Genomic DNA, 27,126 nt, shown 5'->3' with positions numbered 1-27,126 from the left:
GCATTACAATCCTGGTTTTATGCTAACACTGGCTAGCTCAGTGTGATGCACCTGAAATTCCTACTCAGTGGTATGGCCTGATGGTCCTAAAAACAGGGATAACTCCCTCCCACCTCAGACCTCTGCAACCGGGCCCATTTCTCCCCATAGCTGGCTCTGGTCTGAACAGACTTTGAGTTTCCCTTTGGTCACAGTACAGTCTGTCCCACCCATACATTCTGTCTATACCAGGCAACCTCCACCAAGCCCTATCTGTTCAGCTGTTTAAATACTGGACACACACAAAAATACATTATCCTGCTTCTTTTGAGATTATCTTAAGACAAAATTTAGGAAACAGTAAATTGAGTTACCTCAACGAGGTGTTTTCAGATGTTCCATGTTCCTTTTATAGGATTAGTAACACCATGGGGCTGGCATTGCGGCATAATAGGTTAAACCTTCACTTGTGGCACTGGCATCCCATGTGGGCACCTGTTTGAGTCCAGGTTGCTCCACTTCCAATCCAGCTCCCTGCTGATGGCCTAGGAAAGCAGTGGAGGGTGGCTTGAGTCCCTGCACCCATGTGGGAGACCCAGAGGAAGCTCCTGGATCCTGGCTTTGGATCAGCCCACCTCTAGCCATTACAGCCATTTGGGGAGTGAACCAGAGGATGGAAGACCTTTCTCTCTGTCTCTCCCTCTCTCTGTAATTCTGCCTCTCAAATAAATAAATATATCTTTAAAAAACCCCACATATTTTAGAATTACTAAAACCAAATAAGACTATAGAATCACAATGTGAGCAAGCTACTATTTACAATGATCTAAATGAAATATATTGATCTCCACAGCCATTTGTCACCACTCCCTGTCGGAATTTCTAGTTTCCACTCTTCCAAGGAATAGCAGCACATAAATATATAGACTTCATTTGTGACCAAATATTATGAGTATAGTAGTTCTTTTCCTTCCCTGAATGCTCTTTGTAAAATATAAATTTCCAAAAATTAAGAAAGCTCACCAGATAGCAGGAGGGACAAGAATAAGTGAAGAAACAAAAAAGAAGAGGAAAATCAGAGAGAATTTTGCTACAGAATTCTGCCACAGGCATTAAGCTATTGTACCTACAGTGCTGAGTTGTACTTGAACTGTCATTGGAGACAGCAAGCTTGTCTGCATCTTAGATGGGTTGCGTTTTCATGTCTTGGCTCTACCCAGGACACCCCCCTTTCTTGAAGTAATGTATTGTTCTTGGAAACTATTTATTTGTTGAGGCAGGAGAGGAGATGGTAAACAGTGGACGCTTTACAGTTAAGTTGAGATCACAGTGATTTATGCCAAGTGGTTAATAAATAAGGCATGGGTGGTTTCTACTACTCTCTAGCTTAAAGTAAGACAGTTCATACTTAACATATGCTGATAACAAGGAACCAGTTTTACCAATTAGTCAAATACGTGTTTGGACAGAAGTCCAATTCCTTCATAAAATCATATCCATTTCTTTCTGTATAAGCTTTCCACACAAGTAGATGTTGACAAACCAACAGTTTTAGCTTTGAAAAAGCTAAAAAATGAAGTCAGAAACATTTACATTTTTTAAATTAACACTTTTATTGCTGTGTTGCAAACGGCTGTCAGAGCTTCCCAGTTTCACCCTCACTGACTCAGTAACCCCATAAGATACCAGGAATCTTAGGCTATGAGACAGTGTTCTAAAGCAGTGAGCTATGCAGATGTGATTCGCTAATTCATTGCTTCTTACTGACCCTTATCTAGGAACACATTTGAAAAGGTCAAAGTTTAAAATAATAATAATTAAATGCAATTGACTGAGGGGACCCATATTAAGCAACAAACCTCAAACTGAGATAGGATCAAATAAAAGTTTTGCACCCAAGTTCAACCTCTATCTGATTCTGATAGAAATGTTGAGGGGACTGCCATGACACAAGGGACCTCCTCCCAGTTCCATTCAGGAGATTCAGCAGACCACATGTTAGAGTCCACACTTAGCTCTAAAAGATGCAGGCAGGCATCCTTACCTTTAGACCTCGGCCCACTCCACACTAACCAATTATTGGCTGTGGAAGTGCAGCTGCCTCCATTCTCAGGAATTCATTTCAGGACCTTGCATGTGACTTACGGGTGTGTGTTAATGATAATCACTAGCTCATTTTTCCTTCTTGACTTGTTTATGCCTTTACTTTTAGTACACTTAGAATGTGGGTGGGCAGAGACACAGAAAATACACCAAGAAGAAACAAAACTAACAATGTGTCATATTCTAAGTCTAGAACATATCATATTCAAGTCAGCTTTCTGCTTCTTTGCTGTGTAATGCTTACCACATGGTGCTTACCAATTATAACTCCATTACCATCACCTCAACAATAACAATGAATGGATGCCAGGCTCCAGGCTAGGATTTGATCCATATTAACTTGTTTCATCTCTCCAAGGTAAAGATTTGTCTCTGGTTTATGAGAAAACTGAGATGCAGAGGTGTTAAATATGGGGGTATTTTGAAAAACTTCATGGAGGAGGTAGGCATTTAGGCTAGCGGTTAAGATACTTTTTTTTTTTTAAGATTTTTAAAATTTATTTGAAAGTCAGAGTTACACACAGAGAGAAAGAGAGGCAGAGAGAGAGAGAGGTCTTCCATCCAATGGTTCACTCCCCAATTGGCCACAATGGCCAGAGCTGTACCGATCTGAAGCCAGGAGCCAAGAGCTTCCTTCAGGTCTTCCCACATGGGTGCAGGGGCCAAGGACTTGGGTCATCTTCTGTTGCTTTTCCAAGCCATAGGAGAGAGCTGAATCAGAAGTGGAGTAGACAGGACTTGAACCGGCACCCATATGGGATGCTGACATTGCAGGTGGCGCCTTTACCCACTACGCCACAGCACTGGCCCTGATACTTTGCATCCTATGTCAGAATGCCTGGAGTCAATACCCAGTTCTGCTCCTGATTCCAGCTTCCTATTACTGCAGAAGCTAGGAGAAAGTGGTGATGGCTCAAGGGGTTGGATTCTTGCCACCCACTTGGATACCTTGATTGAGTTCCTGGATCCTAGCTTCAGCCTTAGGCCAGGGTCATAGCAGACTTTCGGGCAGTGGACAATGGATGAGAACTGTCTTTTTCTATGTCTGTCTCTTGCTCTCTCTCAGCCTCTCAAGTATGCAGTTTTAAATTTTTTAAGTTAATTAAAAATGGAAATAAAACATTAAGTTTATTTTGGTGGGGAAAAATGGGAACCATGTATAGTTTTTCATTCTATACATTTTTCTACGATGTTTTTCAGGACCCCTCATACACATTGGTTATAAAAATTACAAAATGCATGCACCAAAACCAACTCACCTTTTAATTCCATATCCATAAATTTTTGAAAAGTAAAAAGTAGCCTCATCATTTACCTGACCAAAAATGTACACTTGTAAGTAAGATTTCAGCTGAAGTCTCTGGGCTGCAAACTCATATACCCTGTCTGCAAAATCACATTGCTCCTTAAAGATCCTCACCCATTGTCTTAATTTGTCTTGTCTGCCAATCATTATTTGATGTTAGTATTTTCTTCCTTACTAACAAAACCCACATTTGTTTAGGTTTTAGGCAGACATACATTAGGGAAAGTGGGCTCCATTCCCAGCCCTACGATAAACTCTAAACCAGTCAGGATCAATCTTTTCCTCTTCTCCTTTCCTTCCCAGTGAAATAGCAAACAAAAATCTGCTGAAGTCCTCCTGGGGAAATATTTTCTTACTGATGAAAAGATACAGTGTTGATAGGAAAAGTTCTTTTGCACTGACATTTTTTTCCTATTTAACATGTGTGTGAGTATATGATAGCAAGAGCTCCAGTAGCTGTCTGATGACTCTGAAGTTTCATATTGAACAATAAAGAGACACATGCTGAAGAGAGCTGAATGGGATGGAAGAAAGCCTAGGCCTTGATGACATGTTGAACAAATGAATCAATTTCACGTGATGAAAAAAATAATTGCCATTTTTACTTAAATCATCATTACTGGGATATTCTTTCATGAGCTGCTGAATATATATATGTATATATATATATATATATATATCTTACTTTTCTATACCTTCAGAAATTCAATTGCATCATTACTTTGCAAGCAGGTACAGGCAAACACACACAGACACACACACACATATCTTTAACCATTCTGGGGGCTGGCGCTGTGGCTCACTTGGTTAATCCTCTGCCTGCAGCGCCAGCATCCCATATGGGTGCCAGCTTCTAGTCCCAGTTGCTCCTCTTCCAGTCCAACTCTCTGCTGTGGCCTGGGAAGGCAGTGGAGGATGGCCCAAGTGCCTGGGCCCTGCACCCACATGGGAGACCAGGAAGAAGCACCTGATTCCTGGCTTCAGATCAGCACAGCACCAGCCTTAGCAGCCATTTGGGGAGTGAACCAACGGAAGGAAGACCTTTCTCTCTGTCTCTCTCACTGTCTATAAGTCTACCTGTCAAATAAAAAAAAAATTCTGAAGATTTTATCATAGGGAATTTAGGAAACAACACAAGGAATTAAGAAAATCACGCGAGGTTGGGGCCAGCGCACTGGCTCACCTGGCTAATCCTCCGCCTGTGGCGCTGGCTTCCCATATGGGCACCAGGTTCTAGTCCCGGTTGCTCCTCTTTCAGTCCAGCTTTCTGCTGTGGCCCAGGAGGGCAGTGGAGGATGGCCCAAGTGCTTGGGCTCCTGCACCCACATGGGAGACCAGGAGGAAGCACCTGGCTCCTGGCTTCAGATAGGCACAGTGCCGGCCGTAGTAGCCATTTGGGGAGTGAACCAACGGAAGGAAGACCTTTCTCTCTGTCTCTGTCTCTCTCTCTCATTGTATATAACTCTACTTGTCAAAAAAGAAAAAAGAAAATCAAGCAAGGTGTGGAGGCATTGTGGCACAGCAGGTTAAGCCACTGCCTGAGAGGGTGGCATCCCATATAAATGCTGGTTTGAGTTCTGGCTGCTCCACTTCTAATCCAGCTGACTGCCAGGGAAGCAGCAGAAGATGGCCTACATGCTTGGGCCCCTGCCACCCATGTTTGAGACCTGGGTGGAGTCCCTGATTCCTGGCTTCATTCTGGCCAGCCTCAGCCATTATAGTCATCTGGGGAGTAAATCAGCATATATAAGATCTCTCTCTGTTTCTCTTTCTCTCTTTTTCTCTGTGTATGTGTGTGTGTCCTTCTCTGTAACTCTGCCTTTCAAATAAATAAATAAATAAATCTTTAAAAAAAAAAAAAGGAAAGAAGGAAGAGTTTGAGTAAGTGACTCTTAATGACTCATCTCAAATCTTCATTCCAATGGCTTCCACAGCCTGTATGACAACCCACCACTTTGGTAACTATTTACTTCCTCTCATCCTTCATCCTAGATTCCTGGTGTATCATTGCCAATTCAAGTCCATTGTTGACACACCTCTAGGTACTCCCTAAAAGCAGAAAATCCACTAATCCACTCAGCAAAAAAAAAAAAAAAAAAAGAAACCAACGAGTATCTCCACAAATGCTAAATAACAAATATGCCAATTAAAGAAATAAGAATAAGGAAGACAACATGACACCCCCAAGAGAATACAACACTTCAATACTAGATTGTGAGATGATGAGATTGAAGAAATACCAAAAATGGAATTCAAAAAATTGATCATAGCATTACTTAGAAGTAATCATAAGCAAATGCATGAACTAATGAAATCCATACATGACATGAAAGAAAATTTCTCCCATGAAATTGAGATCTTAAAGAGAAATAAAAATGAAATCTTGGAATGAAGAATTCAATAGAACATATAGAAAATACAATGGAAGCCTTAACAACAGAACTTGTGAAACATAAGAATATCTGACTCAGAAGACAAAGCACAGGAAATTATACACTCAGATCAAACATAAGAAGAAGAAATTAGAAGACTGAAAAACACCATTGGGAATCTATAAAACAACCAAATATATGGTTTCTAGGAATTCGTGAAGGCAAGAAAAGGAAGATTAGAAGGCCTCTTTAGTGAAATAATAATAGAAAATTTCCCCAATTTGGAGAAAGAAAAAGATATCCAAGGACAGGAAGCATATAGAGCTCCTAATAGACATGACCAGAAAAGATCTTCACCATGACACCTTGTAATCAAACTCTCCACATAAAACATAGAGAAAAATTTCTAAAATGTGCAGGAGAGAAACACCAGATTACTTTCAGAGGATCTCCAATTAGACTCAACAGACTTCTCATCATAAACCGTATAGGCTAGGAGAGAATGATGAGATATAGTCCAAGTGTTAAGAGAAAAGAACAGTCAATCCAGAATGCTATAAGCTGCAAAGCTCTCATTTAAGAATGAAGGTGAAATAAAGACCTTCCATGAGAAACAAAAATGGAAGAATTTGTCACCACACATTCAGCCTTGCAGAAGATGCTTAAGGATGTGTTGCACACAGAAACACAGTAACATGGTCATCACTATGGAAGAAGATAAAGAAAGGAAATCTCCCAGTAAAAATATATAGGAAATCCAAAGTAAAAAATAGGAATATTTACAGAAAAATGGCAAGGCAAAGTTGTTACTTATCAATAGCCACCTTGAATGTAAACATCCTAACTCTCCAGTTGAAAGACAGACTGGATGAATGGATTAAAAAAAAACAAAACCCATCTATCTGCTGCCTACAAGAAATACGTCTCAACAACAAAGAAGCACAGAGACTGAAAGTGAAAGGATGGAAAAAGATATTCCATGCCAACATAAACCAAAAAAGAGCTGGTATAGCCATCCTAATATCTGACAAAACAGACACTAATACAAAAACTGTTAAAAGAGACAAGGAAGAGCACTATATAATAATTAAGGAAGATGTAACTGTTATAAATATATATGTACCTAATTACAGGGAACCTGGCTCTTTGTAAGCAATGTTAAGGGATCAGGGCTGGCGCTGTGGCACAGTGAATTAATGCCCTGGCTTGAAGTGCCAGCATCCCACATCTAGCTCTCTGCTATGGCCTGGGAAAGCAGTGGAAGATGGCCCAAGTCCTTGGGCCCCTGCACCTGCATGGGAGATCCGGAAGAAGCTCCTGGCTCCTGACTCCTTGCTTTGGATCAGCACAGTCTGGCCATTGCAGCCAACTGAGGAGTGAACCATCAGATGGTAGACCCCTCTTTCTCTCTTTACCTCTCTCTCTCTCTGTGTAACTCTTTCAAATAAATAAATAAATCTTAAAAAAAAAAAGAGGAAAGTTTATAGCTGTTGGTGCCTACATCAATTGGAAAGGCATCAAATAGATGAGTTACCATTGCATTTCAGTATCTAGAAAAACAACAGCAAACCAAACCCAAAACTAGTATGAGAAGAGTAATAATTAAAAATAGAGAATTGAATTAACAAAGTTCTAATTCACAAAATTGAATCAAAAAATACAAAAGAACAGCAAAACAGAGCCGGCGCCGTGGCTCAATAGGCTAATCCTCCACCTTGCGGCGCCGGCACACCGGGTTCTAGTCCCGGTTGGGGCGCCGGATTCTGTCCCGGTTGCCCCTCTTCCAGGCCAGCTCTCTGCTATGGCCAGGGAGTGCAGTGGAGGATGGCCCAGGTGCTTGGGCCCTGCACCCCATGGGAGACCAGGAAAAGCACCTGGCTCCTGGCTCCTGCCAGGATCAGCGCGGTGCGCCGGCTGCAGCGGCGGCCATTGGAGGGTGAACCAACGGCAAAAGGAAGACCTTTCTCTCTCTGTCTCTCTCTCACTATCCACTCTGCCTGTCAAAAAAAAAAAAAAAAAAAAAAAAAAAAAAAAAAAAAAAAAAACAACAGCAAAACAAAGAGCTGGTTTTTTTTGAAAAATAAACAGAATTGACACACAATTGATCAAACTTAAAAAAAAAGGAAAGAAAAGACCCAAATCAATAAAATTAGAGATGAAAAAGGAAATGTAAAAACAGACACCACAGAAATAAAAAGAATCATCTGAAATTACTACAAAGAGTGGTTGCCAACAAACCGGGAAACGTAGAAGAAATGATAGATTTCTGGACACATACAACCTACCATGAAGACATAGAAAACCTAAATAAACCAATTACCAAGATGTAAATTGAATCAGTAATAAAACTCCCCCAACAAAGAAAAGCCCAGGACCAGATGGCTTCACTGCTGAATTCTATCAGACATTTAAAGAAGAACTAACCCCATTTCTTCTCAAGTTATTCAAAACAACTGAAAGGGAGGGAATCCTTCCAAATTCTTTCTATGAAGAAAGCATCACCTTAATTCCTAAACTTGGTAAAGACACAACAGAGAAAGAGAACTACAGACCAATTTTCTTGATGAAAATAGATGCCTATTTCACTCAGCATAATGTCAACATTATGCTGAATGAAATAAGCCAATCCCAAAGGGACAAATACCACTTGTTCTCCCTGATAGGTGAAAACTAACTGAGCACCAAAAAGGAAACCTGTTAAAGTGAAATGAACACTATGAGAAACGGTGACTTGATCAGCCCTTGCCCTGACTGTTGATGAACAACTTAATATGTTATCCCTCTTAGTATTTTTGTTTGTTTGTTCTACTTAATACTTTTGGTTGAATACTGTAATCAATACACAATTATTCTTAAGTGCTGAAACTTAATGGAAAAGTGATCGCTGTTAAATAGAAGAGTGGGAATAAGAGAGGGAAGAGATGTGCAATTCAGGACATGCTCAAGCTGACTTACCTCAAACGGTAGAGTTAGAAACATACCAGGGGATTCCAATTCAATCCCATCAAGGTGGCATGTACCAATGCCATCTCACTAGTCCCAGTGATCAATTTCTGTTCACAATTGATCATAATGATAGGACTAAGAACCAAAGGGATCACATAAAAAAGAATAAGGTCTGCAAATACGAGCTGATAGAATAAAAAAGGGAGAGAATGATCCAACATGGGAAGCGAGATACACAGCAGACCCATAGAATGGCAGATGTCCTAAACAGCACTCTGGCCTCAGAATCAGCCCTTAAGGCATGCGGATCCGGCTGAAAAGCCCATGAGAGTATCAGGCATGAAAAGCCAAGACACTCTGGCCAAAAAAAAAAAAAAAAAAAAAAACCCTAAATGAAAGATCTCCACGAGTGAGATCCCAGTGGAAAGAACGGGTCATCAAAGAAGGAGGTACCTTTCTCTGAAGGGAGGAGAGAACTTCCACTTTGACCATGGCCTTGTCTAAATATGATCAGAGTCAGTGAACACAGGGGGCTTCCATAGCCTTGGCAGCTCATGACAAGAGCCTAGGGTGATTACTGAGGCCATAAACAAGAGTGTCAAATTGTTAAGTCAACAACAGGAGTCACTGTGCACTTACTCCTCATGTAGGATCTTTGTCCTTAGTGTGCTGTACATTGAAATTTAATGCTATAACTAGTACTCAAACAGTATTTTTCACTTTATGTTTCTGTGTGGGAGCAAACTGTTGAAATCTTTACTTAATGTATGCTAAACCGATCTTCTGTATATAAAGAGAATTGAAAATGAATCTTGATGTGAATAGAAGGGGAGAGGGAGTGGGAAAGGGGAGGGTTGTGGGTGGGAGGGATGTTATGGGGGGAAGCCATTGTAATCCATAAGCTATACTTTGGAAATTTATATTGATTAAATAAAAGTTAAAAATAAAAAGAAAGAAAGAAAAAAAAAGAAAATAGATGCAAAAATCCTCAACAAATTTCTGGCCAATCAAATCCAACAACACAATAGAAAGATCATTCACCCGGACCAAGCAGGATTTATCCCTGGTATGCAGGGATGGTTCAACTTTTGCAAATTCAATCCATGTGATACATCACATTAACAAACTGAAGAACAAAAACCATATGATTATCTCAATAGTTGCAGAGAAAACATTTGACAAAATACAACACTCTTTCATGATGAAAATTCTAAGCAAATTGGGTATAGAAGGACCATTCCTCAACATAATCAAGGCAACTTATGACAAACCTACAGCCAGTGTCCTATTGAATGGGGAAAGGTTGGAAGCATTCCCACTGAGATCTGGAACCAGACAAGAATGTCCACTCTCACCACTGCTTTTCAATATAGTTTTGGAAATTTTAGCCAGAGCTATTAAGCAAGAAAAATAAATCAAAGAAATTCAAATTGAGAAAGAGGAAATCAATCTATCCCTATTTGTAGATGACATGCTTCTATATATAGAATCCACCAAGAGACAATTGGAACTCATAGAAGAGTTAGTAAAGTAGCAGGATATGAAATCAATACACACAAAAAAAATATCCTTTGTATACACAGATAATGCCACAGCTGAGAAAGAGTTTCTAAGATCAATCCCATTCACAATAGCTACAAAAAGAAAAAAATCAAATATTTTGGAATAACTTTATCCAAGGATGTCAAATATCTCTGTGATGAGAATTATAAAATATTAAAGAAGAATATACAAAAAAGGAAAAATATTCCATGTTCGTGGATTGGAAGAATCAATATCATCAAAATGTCCATTCTTCTAAAAGCAATTTACAGATTCAATGCAATACCAATCAAAATACCAAAGACATCTTCTCAAATCTAGAAAATTGATGCTGAAATTCATATGGAATCACAGGAGACCTCAAATAGCTAAAACAATCTTATACAACAAAAACAAAGGCAGAGGCATAACAAAACCAGATTTCAAGACATACTACAAGGCAGTTATAACCAAAACAGCCTTATACTGGTACAAAAAGCGATGGATAGACCAATGAACAGAATAGAAAAGCCAGAAATCAATCCACGCATCCCCAACAAACTTACACTTGCCTAAGGAGATAAAACCAATCCTGTGAGCAAGGGCAGTTTCTTAAACAAATGGTGCTGGGAAAACTGGAATTCCACATGCAGAAGTATGAAGCAGGACTCCTACGTTACACTTTACACAAAAATCCACTCAACATGGATTAAAGATCTAAATCTACAACCTGACACCATTACATTATTAAAGAACATAGGGGAAACCATGCAAGATACTGGCATAGGCAAAGAGTTCTTGGAAAAGACTACAAAGGCACAGGCAATCAAAGCCAAAATTAACAAATGAGGTTACATCAAAATGAAACGCTTCTATATGGCAAAAGAAACACTCAGGAAAGTAAAGAGGCAACTAACAGAATGGAAGAAATTATTTGCAAACTATGCAACTGATAAAAACAGTTTGGTGATACCTCAGAAATCTGAACATAGACCTACCGTATGACCCAGCCATCTACTCCTGGGAATTTACCCAAGGGAAATAAAATCAGCAAATAAAAGAGTCATCTGCACCCATATGTTTATTGCAGTTCAATTCACAATAGCTAAGACCTGGAATCAACCTAAATTCCCATCAACTGAAGACTGGATTAAAGAAATTATGGGATATGCACTCTGTGGAATACTACACCATGGTAAAAAATGAAATCCAGTCATTTGCAACAAAATGGATGAATCTGGAAAACATCATACTTAGTGAAATAAGCCAGTCCGAAAGGGATAAATACCATATGCTCTCCCTGATTTGTGATAACTAATAGAGCACCTAAAAGGAAATTTGTAGAAAATAAAGTTGACATTTTGCGAAGCAGTGACTTGAACAGCCCTTTGCTTGACTGTCAAGGAACAGTTTTTTTGTTTTGTTTTGTTTTCTTAATGGACAATGGGAGTGCAAATGGGAGAGGGAAGAGGAGATGGGGTGGGAGTGCGTGTGGGAGGGTGGACATGGCGGGAAGAATCACTATATTCCTAAAGTTGTAGTTATTAAATATGTACTCATTAAATAAAAGCTTTCTTTGAGAAAAACTAAGTAAATGAATAAAACATGCATTTTAGTTAGTTAAAAAATCCATTGTTGATGCATTTAGCTTTTCTCCCTGACATGCCCCTATTTCTTGGATCCTTTTCTTATTCCGTCTTATGATTGCTTCAGCCAGCCACTCAGGGTAACAAATTTTCTACCCTAGAAGCATGATGCAATTTGTCTGTAACCTCCCTGAGAAGACTCTGGTGCTAGCAAACAGTGACTTACTTTAAGCCTTTATTAGCTACATTTTGGTGCAATATCAAGACTGAGCTGTGTCCTCCAAGTCCTGCTGAGGTCCCTACAGCTCCTGAGAGCCTGAAATAAATAATCAATAATGCTCAAACTGACAGTCTCAAACAACACACAATTAGGGAAGTTGTGTTGAGTGGTTTGGTGGCCACTGAATTGGGGATACAGTTTTATACTGGTGATATCATAAGCAGGCATAGCATCACTGGCTGTAATATTCAAACCAATCCCTAATATTTGATTGTATTTAGTTTGCAGTTTTACTGTCCTTGGACCATGTGTAGTCATGTTTCTATCTGAGTAAAATAAAGTAATGTGTGAAAAAAATATCTAAGGGCAGGCATTCAGCACAGTAGTTACGATGCCATTTGTCCACATCCCAGATTAGAGTGCCCCAGTATAATGTGCAGCTCTGCTTCCAACTCCAGCTTTCTGCTTATATGCATTCTGGGAGGCAGCAGGTGATGGCTTGAGTACTTGGGTCCCCACCACCCATGTGGAAGACCTACATGGAATGCTAGACTCCCAGCTTCAGCCTGGCCCAGCCCTGGCTGTTGCAGACATTTGGGGAGTAAACCAGTAGATGGAATTTATCTCTCTCTCTCTCTCTCTCTTTTTCTTCTCTCTGCCTTTAAAATGGAAAAAAAATTACTTCTGACATCTACTATACACTACATTCTCAAACATCCATGTTTACGTGTTTTATTTTAAAATGCAATAATTTCTAGTGCTACCTCTCAATCATCATCTTTAGATCTCTAAGCTCCTAAACTTAAAATACCTACCTCTGAGGAAGCATTACCTTTTTACTTCATGCTTCTACTGTATTCATATTTTTTATTTCCCCTTGCAAGGGCCAGCAATTATATTTTTTGTTAGACTGTCACATTTAATCTCAACACCAGTGTCTATGTTCTCATTTTACTTCATTCACATCATCATAAAATGTTAGATGAATCTCTAATGGCTATATTGGTCTTAAAATTAATTAATTAATTATTTTGAGAGACAGAGAGAAAGAGAAAGAAGGAAGAGAGCTCCCATCTGGTGATTCACTCCCCAGATACCCACAATGACTACAGCCCAAGCCAGGAGTCAGAAACTCCATCCCAGTCTCTAGCATAAGTGTCAAGGGCCCAATTATCTGAGCCATCACCACTGTCTCCTAAGGTCTGCATCAGCCAAGATTAGCATCAATTCCAGGTAATCTGATATGGGACACAGCCATCCTAACATGTAAACCAAACAGCTAGCATAATCCATGGCCTTTTGAAATTTTTTAAAAATTTATTTGAGAGCAAACAAGCTTCCATCTGCTGGTTCACTCTCTAAATGCCTGCAACAGCACAGCTGGGCCACACCAAAGTCAGTAGCCAGGAACTCAATCCAGGTTTACTACATAGGTGGCAGGGACTCAGTCACTTGAGTCATCATCTGTTATTTCCCAAGATGTACATTAGCACAGAAGCTATAATTTGGAGAACAAGGACTCAAACCCAGATGCTCTAATAATGGCATATTAATTGCTATGCTGAACACTCACCCCTTTTGACTTTCTTAAGTAATCCAATGAGTTTAGCTTCTCTCCTTCCTCACTGATAATTCCTGGTTCATTTTAAGCATAAAGAAGACTCTTCTACTGCCCTGCTCTCAATGGACAATCAATTTCTCCATCCCAGAGCACAATCTTTGAAAAGTAGTCCACATTCTGGACACAAATTTGGGAGAAAAAAAGAAACCAGGGTTTCATTCTCATTAGTGGAATGTGGGCAGATGCACAAGACCCACTCAATGCTCACTAACTCTAGGAAAGAACCAAATAGAACTACTTCTGCCCTTTAGTACATGCATTCCTTTACTCATTCATTCAGCAAATATTTGTTGATCAATGAATACTAGCTTGGCATCTTGATAGGTGCTATGGCTAGACATGATGAAAACAATAGACATGGTCTTCTGAATCTTACAGTCCTGAAATAGTTTTTAGAAAAATAAAGACAAGAGTCTCCAGAAGTGGATTCTAGAAACTGAGTTTTTCAGATAGTCTAACTTTTTAGTGTTATCAGAGAGCCAGACATTGAGCTAGGAAAAAGAAAGAAAAGAAAACCTATCACACCATTATCCTCCGGAATCATTTTGCTAGGAAGTAGAGGTTCCATTAATATATTGATTGACCTACTGTACAATTGGAGATATACAAAAGGTATTCAAACACTACCCAAGTGCATTGATAACATTAGAAAAGATGGCAGAGTATAGGCACTAACAGGTGGAGGCTCTGCAGAAACATCAAAAAAAAAAAAATCTGGTGAAACCTGTCAAGATCATTGTTATTGGAATTTTATAATAGGCAAAAGGTTTAGAGTACCTTTGAGAACATTCTACCAGGAGAAGATCACTAGAACACAGTACAATATGTCTACAGTGTTAATTTATCTCATCTTCATCCCTCCCCCAGCCCCTTACCCCACAAAGTGGAGAATCTGAAGATGGCAGCATGAAACCCCAGGATGAACACATGATTCTAGAGGGAATAAACAAAACCTTGTTTCAAAGGGATCACATATGTTTTGACTTTCTGTGGGTTCCTCAAACAACTAACACAATTGGCCTGCCTTTGTATTACCTAGTTTCAAACTCCTTCATGGTGGAGGACATTCCTCATACACACAGAAACCAAATGACTAAGCTGCTATCACTTGAGAGAAAAATCAATAATTGAGGAAGACAATAAACATGACCAAAGCTAGAAGGGAAAACCTGGGGAGTGAGACTCTTTGGAGAATAAGGATTTTTTAAAGGTCCTGCATGTACCAGAGAATTGAAAGAACCATGTGTGTGTCCAGGGCAGGATGCATGCTAAGAAAAGACCCTAAGCTTTCACCTCTAGTTTATCTTGAAGCTAAGCACAAGCAGGAAGTAGGGACTGATTCACAGTTGAAGACAGCTGGCTAAGCATTGAGGAGCATCCAACATCAAGCCAATCTGAAAAGATATGGAGAGTGTTTACTCTTCTTCTTTTCTGTTTTTCTTTTTTTTCCTCTCCAGGAATTTAAGTAAACAAGTAAACCTTTGTCAAATCACTGGCTAATGCGTAATCTAAAGAAACGGACTTTCAAGATCAATAAAAAATAATCCCTCACAAACATAGCTTAGGAAAGACATTAAACAAAAAACTGCAATTCATAACAAGGAAAGACAACAAATTCTAGAGAAAGAGTCTGATTTTCAGACTTTTCATCTCATAATATTCAAAATGTCCAAGGGCCAGCGCTGTGGCACAGTGGGTTAACACCCTGGCCTGAAACACCAGCATCCTATATGGGCGCTGGTTCTAGCCCTGGCTGCTCCTCTTCCTATCCAGCTCTAGCTGTGACCTGGGAAAGCAGTGGAAGATGGCCCAAGTCCTTGGGCCCCTACACCCACATAGGAGACCAGGAAGAAGCTCCAGGCTCCTGGCTTTGGATCAGTGCAGCTCCAGCTGTTGCAGCCAATTGGGGAGTGAAACATTGCATGGAAGATCTCTCTCTCTCTCCCTCTCTCTGCCGCTCCTCTCTCTATGTAACTGTGACTTTCAAATAAATAAATAAATCTTTAAAAAAAAGTCCAATTTTCAAGTAGAAATTATAAAACATGCACATATACAAGAACAAAAGGCCAAGTTAAAGGACAAAAGAAAGGAAAAGAAATTGACCCTGAGGAAGTCCAGACATTGGATTACTGACCAAAAGCCCTTAAATTGTCTTTAAAATATTAAAAAAAAAAAAAGATTGATTTATTTATTTGAGAGGCAGAGTTATAGACAGAGAGAGGGAGAGACAGAGAGACAGGTCTCCCATCCACTGGGTTCACTCCCTAAATGGCCACAACAGCCAGAGCTGGGCAGATTCAAAGCCAAGAGCCAGGAGCTTCTTCTGGGTCTCCCACATGGGTGCAGGGGCCCAAGCATTTGGGCCATCTTCCACTGCTTTCTCAGGCCATTATCAAGAAACTGAATCAGAAGTGGAACAACTGGGACTTGAACTGGTGCCTATATGAGATGCCAGCACTGCAGGCAGACATTTAGCATATTATGCCATGGAGCTGGCCCCTAAAATACTTAATAAGTGAAGAAAACCATGGACAAAACACATTAAAAGTGGCCGGGAGAACAATGCCTCAACAAATTGAGATTATCAATTAAAATTTTAAAAATATAAAAAGAACCAAATGGAAATTTTAAAGATAGAAAATATAATAACAGAAATGAAAAGTCACCAAAGGGGTTCAACAGCATATTTGGGCAGACAGAAGAACTAGCAAATCTGAAAGCAGGATGCAATTATCCACTCTAAAGAGCAGAAAGAAAAAAAGAATGTAGAGAAATAAACAAGGCCCAAGGGACTAATGAAGCAATCTAAAACATTCCAACATACACATGATGGGAATTGCAGGAAAGGAGAGAAAGGCACAAAAAAAAAAGGATTTTACAAATAATGACAGAAAACTTCCCATACTTGGTAAAAGATATAGGTCTATACATTCCAGGAAGCTCAAGGGACTCTAAGAATGATAAATGCAAAATATTCACACAGAGATACAGCATTAATCATAGGAATGTTGAAAGACAAAGAATCTTTTTCTAAAAGATTTATTTATTTATTTATTTATTTGTTTGAAAGACAGGGAGAGAAAGTGAGTGAGGGAGAGAAAGATCTTCCAACCTCCAGTTCACCCCTCAAATGGCCACAGCAGCCAGCTCTGGGCTAGGCCAAAGCCAGGAGTCAGGAATTCCATTCTGTTCTGCTACATGAGTGGCAGGAACCCAAGCACTTGGGCCATCTGGAATTCAAACTGTGCTCTGATATGGGATGCCAGCATAGCAAACGGCAGTCTAACCCATCATACCACAATGTTAGCAAACAGAATCTTGAAAGTACCAAGAGAATAGCAATGCATACTACACAAGAGATTCTCTATCAGATTAACAGTTGATTTCTCAACAGAAACCACAGAGGCCAGATAATGGTAAGATGACATTTAAAGTACTAATAGAAAAAAAGAAATATCAACCAAGAATTCTATGTCTGGAGAAATGACCCTTCAAACACGAAGGCAAAATTCAGATATGCTAAGAGAAACAAAATTGGAGGGAGTTTGCTGCTAACAGCACTGTTCTACAAAAAAAAAACAAAAAATCAAAAAACAACAACAAACCCGGGTCACCGGCTTCACTGATGAATATTACCAAACATTCAAAGAGTTAATACCAGTCCTTCTCAAATTCTTCTGAAATATAAAAAGGAAGGAATATAATACTTCTTAGTCATTCTATGAGGTCAGCATTACAGCCAATATAGGAAACGGAATCAGTGACATGACCTACAGTCATACACCACCCAGCGGTGTTTCTGTCCACACCAGACTGCAGGAACCACTGCCAATGCACTACAGGAACAATTGGCACTCATGCAAGGCCCAGCTCATCTTCTAACATCCCCTCCTGAATTCCTATTCCAGTGAAATGGAGAAGTACTGCTTAGAGGATAATGTGCCTGTTAAGACTTTGCTTACCGGCCGGCGCCGTGGCTCAATAGGCTAATCCTCCACCTAGCGGCGCTAGCACACCGGGTTCTAGTCCCGGTCGGGGCCCTGGATTCTGTCCCGGTTGCCCCTCTTCCAGGCCAGCTCTCTGCTGTGGCCCGGGAGTGCAGTGGAGGATGGCCCAAGTGCTTGGGCCCTGCACCCCATGGGAGACCAGGAGAAGTACCTGGCTCCTGCCATCGGATCAGTGCAGTACGGCGGCCATTGGAGGGTGAACCAACAGCAAAGGAAGACCTTTCTCTCTGTCTCTCTCTCACTGTCCACTCTGCCTGTCAAAAAATAAAAAAAAGTATAAAAAAAAAAAAAGACTTTGCTTACCTAGGTTTCCACAAGTACCCTACTCCTTACAAAATGATGAAATCATCCAATGACATATTTCTCATAATGAATCCCCATCATTCACTGAGGATTAACTGTATAAACATGAGAATTCTTCCAGACTGTAGAAGAATACAAAAATATGAAAATGTTGAGAAAGAAATTATCAACAGAAATGATAGAAAATGGAGGCCTGTAAGGATCTGTGAGGCATCTGAGGAAATTCTGAGGAAACAGCAAAGCAATAAATCTGAAACAATAAGTTTAATAAATTTCCTGAGTTGAGAAATTTGCAAGTATAAAGAATTAAGGACAGATAGCTCTTGGTCAACAATTTCAAATCACATGGGTAGAGGAGGAAAAAAAGTACTAAAACCAATCAGGCTTAAAAAAAAAAACTTAACCTTTTAGATAATCATTGTGTGAGACTGGTTACCATGTTTGATAGCCTTTTTTTTTTTTTTTTAATTATTGGTGCTGTTATGTTGAAAACTTGATGGTAATGATTAAATAATTTTTCAACTGCTTGCAAATGTAGAACACTCTTCAAGGACTCACTAAACATTACCTTTGTAAATATCTGAGTACATAAACAGTTTGTTTACTGAGACCAAATAAGGGTTTTACTGCCAAGGAAACTAAAAAATGATACTTGGTATCTTTAAAATCTATATTAAATGACCTGTTAATGAGAAAAGACCAATAAGGCAGCCACTGGCAGACATAAGCGGTTATCAGGCTCTCTCAAAGCCATGTTCCATCTTGGAATTGCAAAGGACCCAATGGTAATCACACATAAAAATAAGTATGTGCCATACAACTTTGTGTCACAGCTTTTGCTGTATAATATACCACCCCAAAACTTGGTGGCTTACAACCATCATCATTCATTTGCTTACACAGGGAAAGAGATGTATCTCTTTTCTTCACCCAGCACAAAGTTCATGGATGGAACTTCTGTGGGGAAAAAAAACAACAGATTAACAAAAGCATAAAAAATACTTAATGCAAGTTTTGTATGACATGAGAGCCTTCAGAAATGAAGACCCAAACATGCAGGGATAAGTGTTTCTATGGGCAGCTGTGCAGAGGTATGACTGTAGGATTATGGGACAGAAGGGTTATGATCCAATGGTGATCAACTGGGTGGGGTGGAGAGGACTTTGCATGTCTGTTCAGATTCTTCGTGGCCCTTGCAAACAGGGTATGCCTTCTTTGGAATGAGGGTCTCATGACTTACTATCAGGGGAGTTTGGTTAGTGCATTCTTTCACAGCCTTTTTCAAGGAGAGAAAGGCAGGAGATCAGAGAGTGACTACTGCTTGTACAGTTTTTTTCATTTCCTTCGGTTTAAATACTCAGTATTCTAAGGTGCCATATGTAGCTCCCTGTCTTCGTGGAGGAACGACACAGGACCCTGCGCTGTTCTTTTGTCTGCTCGGCCCTCCCCGGGTTTGCTGCTGGTTCTTCCCGGGTTGGCTACCGACCCTTCCACCTCCGTGGAAGGGCGGTTCCCCCTGCCACTTTCCCCACTTCCGCGGGGGAGCGGCACACCGCCGGCCGGCTCTCTCGGGGGCTGCACAGGTGTTCCTTCAGATGTTCCTCTTAGATGTTCCCGGTGCATGTTGTCTCTCTCCTCCTTTATAGTCCTCTTCCACCAATCCCAACTCTGCTACCCACACGCCGAGTACACTGCTCTCCTCCAATCAGGAGCAGGTCCTGCTGTTTATTGGTTGAACTGGAGGCAGCTGTGTAGAAGCTGCTTCTCCCTTCTCAGTGCCATATTGTGGGAGAGCAGATGCATAGAATAAGTCTTAATTCCAGTAACTTAGTCTAGTCCGAGTTGCTCCCCACAGCCATAGAAAAAGATTTGTGTTTTGAGACCTGACACTGACAATTCTGTGATTGAGAGCTGGAGTGGGCTCAGCTGGGAGTCTCTCTAGGCATCACACACATGGCTGCAGTCTTCTGGTAACTGAACTGGCACTGGTTGTTGGCTGTGCCCCAGTGTCCAGCCACCTAGCACAGATTTATGGTGTAGCCATAATTTGTTGCAAGCAGAAGAGCTCCAATGTACTCTTTTGTTTTTAAATATTTATTTGGCAGGCAGAATGACAGAGAAAGAAAGGAAGAAAAGAGAGAGAGAAAGGAGAGAGGAGAGAGGACAGAGGAGAGAGGAGAGGGAAGGAGAGAGAGAGAGAGAGAGAGAGAGAAAGAGAGAAAGAAAGAGAGAGAGAGAGAGAGAGAGAGAGAATGAATCTTCCATCTGCTGGTTATTCCCCAAATGTCTACAACAGCCAGGAACTGGATCTGGGTTTCCCACATAAGTGGGCCATTATTTGCTCCTTTCCAGGAATATAGGTAGGGAGCTGGATGGAAGTGGAGTAGCTGAGACTCAAACAGGTGCCCCGATATGGGATGCTGGGGTTGAAAGCACTGTCTTAACCCATTGTGCCACAAAGCCCCTCACCCTATGTGATCTTTTTCAAGTGTGTGCTTGCATCAGGTCTGCTGTATCCCACTATTACAGGCAAGTCACATGGCCAAACCTAGAGTTAAGGGAGAAAGGGACTATACACAAGGGCATGGATGTCGGGAAGCTTGTCCATTACAGGGATGTTCATTCAAAGATGTTCAAAGCATTATTCATAAAATAAAAAAACTAAAAATAATCTAATTGCCCAATTTTAGAGATTAGCCAGGCAGGCCCATATAATGGGAAATAAAATCATTTTTTAAAGATTTACTTAGTTATTTATTTGAAAGGCAGAGTTACATAGAGGCAGAGGCAGAGAGAGAGAGAGAGGTCTTCCATCCAATGGTTCACTCCCCAGATGGCTGCAACAGCCAGAGCTGCGCCAATCCAAAGCCAGGAGCCAGGAGCTTCTTCCTGGTCTCCCACGCAGGTGCAGGGGCCCAAGGACCTGGGCCATCTTCTATTGCTTTTCCAGGCCACAGTAGAAAGCTAAATCGGGAGTGGAGCAGCTGGGTCTTGAACTGGTGCCCATATGGGATGCCGGCACTGCAGGTCGTGGCTTTACTTACTATGCCACAGGGCCAGCCCCTAAAATTATTTTTTAAAATCATCAAATAAAATAATATTTATTGATAACAGAAAGTACTCAGATTAAATTTATGGTAATTATCTAGAAAGTAGCATAAAGTATATATAATATTTTTATAAAAATTATATATGGACAGGTGCTATGGCACAGTGGGTTAAACCACCACTTGCAATGCCAGGATCCCTGGCTTGAGTTGTGCCTCCTCTGCTTCCAATCCAGTTCCCTGCTAATGTGCTTGGGAAGGCAGTGGATGATGGTTCAAGTACTTGGGTCCCTGTCAGCCACATAAGAAACCTGGATGCATTTCCAGTCTCCAGGCTCGTGGCTTCAAGCTGGCAAGGTCCCAGCCATTGTGGTCATTTGGGGAGTAAATCAACAGATGGAAGATCTCTCTCTCTCTCTCTCGCGCTCTCTCTCTCTCTTTCTCATTTTGTCATTTTGCAGCTCAACTAAATAAATAAATCTTTAAATGTGTGAATATATAAACACATATCACAGGGATGAAAGACTAAATGAATGGACTAAAGGAACTCAAAATTCTGAAAGTGATTACAAGTACAACAATATGGATTCTGAAGTGAGACAAACTGGGTCTGCAAAACTAGGCAAGTAAATTTGATCCATTATTTCACTTTTTTAAATCTGTTTCCTCGTCGACTATAAATACAGTAAGAACTCTGTAGGCTCTCAATTAAATATCATGCTAGTAGAGTAGTTGGCTAACTAGAGATTGTTAGTATTACTCTTATTTGTTAAATAAAGAGTAAGCTTTCTTTTGTTTATTCTCCATCTTTGGGGGGAGGTGACACTGAATTGTTTGTACTTCATGACAGTCACTAAAAAGAACAGCAAAAGCATTTTTTGAAATCACTGGCCCTGGGGACTTTGCTTAAAGGTTAAGTGAGCCCCCACAGAGATAGAAACTCAGCCAAAGCCCAAGTGTTCTGACCCTGTTTGAGCAAAGGGAAGGCTTCTGTTTAAAGAGGAGCAGGAAACAAGCTCCCCTGCAGAGAAGCTGCCAGCCAGGAAGGGCTCCCTGTACACAAGAAAGACAAATCACAAAGTCCAGGCAGGACATTTCTTGAACAAACGGGTTACATTGCACAGAGTACCACTGACAGCTGGGAAATAAACCCAGAGAGGGTCAGATCTACTCCACGGCGGGTCATTTCCTGTGCCCACAGCCTGCCAACTTGGAAAGAATGGATCTAATGACATGCTCTTTACTTTTTTTTTTTTTTTAATTTATTTTATTTATTTGAAAGATGGAGTTAGAGAGAGAGGTAGAGACAGAAAGACAGGTCTTCCATCCACTGGTTCACTCCCCAGATGGCCACAATGGCCGGAGCTGCGCTGATCTGATGCCAGGAACTAGGTGCTTCTTCCCGGTCTCCCATGTGGGTGCAGGGGACCAAGAACTTGGGCCATCTTCTACTGCTTCCCCAGGCCACAGCAGAGATCTGGCGATCAGAAGAGGAGCAGCCAGGACTAGAATTGGCGCCCACAAGGGAAGCCAGCGCCTCAGGCCAAGGCTTTAACCCGCCTCGCCACAGAGCCAGCCCCATACTCTTTACTTGGAAGGTTTCATTACCAACATTATTTTTCACCACGATGTGATGTATAACGGGGGAGAGTTAGGTTCTAGGCTGAAGGTCCCATAGTGAAAGTCTGATTAACAAGTGAAAAGCATATGAAGTTACTACAGAAGTGTTAGGCAGCACAGGAGACTTCAGAAATGAAGACCCAAAGAGGCAGGGAAACTTGGGTGTTTTTTTATGCGAAGTTTGATGAAGAGGTGGACAGTCATACGAAGTAGGATTGGACAAAGGGCTATGATTTAATGGTGATCACGGGGAAACCTCATGTTTGGATTTTTTCTCTCTGTGCCCATGTCTTCACAGATAACAATATTCCTTTCCTCTGGGGATAGGGTAGGCAGCTCTAGAATAAGAGTCTTAAGACCTCAGAGGAAGAGCCACTAGGTATATGGGCTGCCTCAGGGGGAGCAGAGGAGAGGGAAAGGGGAAAGAGACTACCCTATTTCTGCTGTTTTCTCAAATGCCACCGTCCTATATTTTGGCAAGTCTTGAATTACACCTGATGTTTTGTACCCAAATTAATTCATAGGCAGTTTGCTTTCACACTAACAACTCACATTTTAATATAAAACTACCACCAAAAATATTCACTACATTAGATTCAGGCAGGACAGGAACATTATTATATTCAGCAAAGAACAAAGGCTAATGATATTTCACAAATTTCATTAAGTATAGTGTAAGTAAATATGGCAAATTATACAAACTCAGCACATCTGGATTACAGTCTGATTCAGATATTGCAAACATGTTGAGGGCCAAGTTATTGTTCTATATTGTTTGCAGTTTCCTTAACACCTAGCAAAGTATTTTCACAAGTAATACCTGGGGCTTGACTGGCTTTGTTGATTAATATCCAAAACAGTTGAATTGATGTTTTGGTGGTATTGCTGCCTTGCAAGTACAGGTTCAACTCCATAACCAGAAGGAACCCTTTTAATTTTTTTTAGTGAAATCTCAATGAAATTCTTACTTTTAAAGTGCTATTATGGCAAAGGAACAGTGAAATTTTGAATGGCTATTTGGAGAAGCAAAAAGCTGACAGCAAAACTCTGTTTTCCACTGAAGTGGGAAGTCCATTCTTGACAAGTTATTCATCCCAGGCACAAGCACAAGACCTGAACTTTAATTCAGGAGAAGATTGATTTTAAAACAATTTCTTTTTAGTCTGCTTCATTTCTTTTAAAAATGCCTGTTTCTCTTTCTCTCTGTCTCTCTCCCTCTCCCCATCACTGTCTTTCAAATAAACAAATCTTGTTTTTAAAAGGCAAAAGGAAAAAGCTTTATAGTAAAAAAAAATAAAGAAATCAAAATGTACTTTATTCTAACACTTAGTAGGCAGGTATATGTATATTTAATCTACTCTTTGAATGTGTTTTAATCCAGCCTTGTGCATCGGGCCCATCTTTTCATTTCCATTAAAAAATTTGCATGCACCCTTGATATAAGACTAAACTTATAGTCATGCAGTAATGTTCTAAAAGGGAATTTGATATAAACTTGATTTAATAAAAACATTTTTGTTTACACCAAGATCATTGGAAATAGGTTGATCAGTCATTATAACACTTACCATATGATTCTATTAAGTAGCCAGTTCAATAGCATGTATATCCACTTATATAGATTGATAGTTAGCTTTTGGATGTTTGAGGCATGCTTATATGATGAAAAACATCATTTGTAATAAACACTACATGTTAATAATAAAAGTTACATTTAAAAAAATACAAACATATTTGTAAAATATTTCTATAAATAACAAGCTGTGTTCATATCATGATTTAAATTTCTTGTAATAGGTCATTTCAAATGTATATAAAGGTAGACAGAATAACATTATGAACACCCATACACGGAGCACCAGTCCCATCACCAACTCAGGGCTCTTCCTGTCTGGTTACACCCTTATCCATTTCTCTTTGCCCCAAATTATTGTGAAACAACTCCAAGACATTATGCTATTTTATTCACTATTATTTAGGTTAATTAGGAAAGTAATTGACCTAAAAGATAAGGATTTTGCTTTCTCAAATAACTATATTAATAATTACTTAATATCACTGAGTGGCTATTATTTAAATTTCTAATTTTTGTTACAGGGCAAAACAATCAGGCACTTGCTGCTCACCACTGGACAGCTGAATAGCAAGAGATAAGAGTTGGTAAGAGGAAATAGTTTATTTCAAGAACTCTGCAGTCTTGGGGGAAAAGTGATCCTCTGGATCCAAAACACATTCTTTCCCACACAACCAGCCAGCAAAAAGGTTTTTAAAGGGAAGGAGTAGTTGCTGGTGGAGGGTAGGGGGGAAAAAAACAACAACAACAACAATGAGTTCAGTCAATTGATAATTAAGCAGATTTTCAGACTTCATTCTGATGACAGTCCAACCAGGAAATCCAGGATGTCAGCCAGGCTGGAAGTTTCTTGATAATGGAGATTAATTGTTTGCAGATGCTAATTGCATACTTGCTCTGGGATGGGCAGGCAGGTAGGTTGGTCTGTAGAACTATATCCTCCCCCAGCTGGGTGTGAGGTCTGCCATTCTAAGTCATCTCATTTCAGTAGGCTCCAGAAATTCCCATGCAAATATTATTATTCACTGGTCACAGGTAATTTACAACACCAGCAGCCAGCCCTCATCAGCCAAAACATGAAAAGAGAGGATGCCTGCATTACCGTTTTAATATCTCATAACAATTGTCACAAATGGATTTGTGGTTTTAAGGTCTATCACTTTGAATCAGGATCCAAGTAAAGTCCACTTATTGCAATTGATCATCATATCTTTTTTTGTAAAGAATTATTTATTTTATTTGAAAGGCAGAATTACAGAGAGGCAGAGACAGATCTTCCATCTGTTGGTTCACTCCCCAGATGGCTGCAATTACCGGAGCTGGGCCAATCCAAAGCCAGGAGCCAGGAGCTTCTTCCCAGTCTCCCACATGAGTGCTGGTACCCAAGGACTTGGGCCATCCTCTACTGCTTTCCCAGGCCAAAGCAGAGAGCTGGATAGGAAGTGGAGCTGCTGGGTCTTGAACCAGCACCCATGTGCGATGCTGGCACTGCAGGTGGCGGTTTTACCCTCTATATCACAGCACCAGCCTCTATCATCATATCTCTTAAGTCTCTATTAATCCATAAACTCCCTTGCCAATCTGTGAGAGTGGTTTATTTCTACTGATGAATTCAAGTTGTGTGTCCCTTGGTTTCCTCCAGTGGTTTGCTGATTACACCTTCAGAGTTTCACTTGCTCTCTCTATTCCCTGTATTTTCTGTAAATTGGTAATTGAATGGTAAAGATTTGATGAATTCAGATTTTTTGTTTGGGACTTTGGAGGAAGTGGGCAGGATCTTTTCTCACTGGCATTCTGCTGGATAATATCATTTTCAATGCAGTATTTTAAATATATATCTCCCTTTGGTGTGGGCATGGGGTGTATTAATTTTACCTCAGGCCCTTTCCTGCACCAAGTCAAACATTCTAAGTGCAGACAGGTATAAAGTACAAAGAGTGATCATAAAATTCATTCAAAAGGTGAGAAAGCAAACACACACACACACACACACAGGTAGGCATGGGTTGCCTCACATGGATAAATGCCTGTCATGAGTGGGCAGTGGGCCAGAAGATTTCCCAAAGAGAGGATAGGTGAGGGAGGAGAGAAGAAAAAGGGCACCCACATAGCACCTCCAGCTGACCTGAAGTGAATGAGAGCAAGAGAGAGCCTCTCCCATTTGTTGGCTGCTTTTATGAGGTAGGTGGTGGTGCAGTGCCTCCACAGGTATGAAATCACCTGGGAATTTTATAGCACCTCCACGAGTTCCATGTGGAGCTTAATATCAATATTTTCAAGGTGTCCCCTCTTAGGTCCCAGATGAAGCAGTTGCATCCCAGGAAAGGCGGCATTTCAATTGACATGTAGGAGGACGGAACTATATATGGAGGCTTGTAGCTTATCACTGGCCTATCTCTTATCACCTTTTTCTCTTGGGTCACCCTTGCTTTTGTTTTGCCTACACCATAATATACCAGTAACCCATATTAAAAACACACTGCATATTCCTTTATATATTCTATAAGTTGACTTAAATATCTCTTTGCACATGCACACATGTAGATTCCCTCATTACTTTACAAAAATGAGGTCATGAAAAGCCTCCCAAGTAGTAGAGCTCTAATATAATGCATTTAATGTCTGCATTCCATTTTGTATATGTACCATTCCACCAGCCGTAGGCACTTACTTTGATTCTTTTTTTTTTTTTTTTTTTTTTTTTTGCCACATCTTTTCATATACACTGGTATACAGTACTGGCTTTTATTTTTATAAAATTATTTCTTAAGAAGGAGACTGATGGGTCAAAAAGTAATATAATTTTCATTTTCATAGATTTTTCTGGATAATTTTCAAAAAAAGCTGTAGCAATTCATGTATCTACCAGCAGAAGATGTGACCACCCTTTTTCCATGTTCTAAAACAATCTCAAAGAACTAA

General features: G+C 40.2%; 1 long non-coding RNA gene and 1 pseudogene across 1 annotated transcript in view; one reads left to right on the top strand and one right to left on the bottom strand.

Annotated features, from left to right (window-relative positions):
* The window catches only part of LOC103348770 (uncharacterized), an 85,719-nt gene that overhangs the window by 2,672 nt on the left and 55,921 nt on the right, over positions 1–27,126 (bottom strand). The gene's annotated exons all lie outside the window — the stretch shown is intronic.
* On the top strand, positions 11,979–12,297 carry LOC138849129 (ATP synthase F(0) complex subunit g, mitochondrial pseudogene; annotated as a pseudogene).

Source organism: Oryctolagus cuniculus, chromosome 3, assembly GCF_051225735.1.
Source record: "Oryctolagus cuniculus isolate XC-2025 breed Fujian yellow rabbit chromosome 3, ASM5122573v1, whole genome shotgun sequence".
Taxonomy (NCBI): Eukaryota; Metazoa; Chordata; class Mammalia; order Lagomorpha; family Leporidae; genus Oryctolagus; species Oryctolagus cuniculus.
This window is presented reverse-complemented; position numbering and strand designations above follow the sequence as displayed.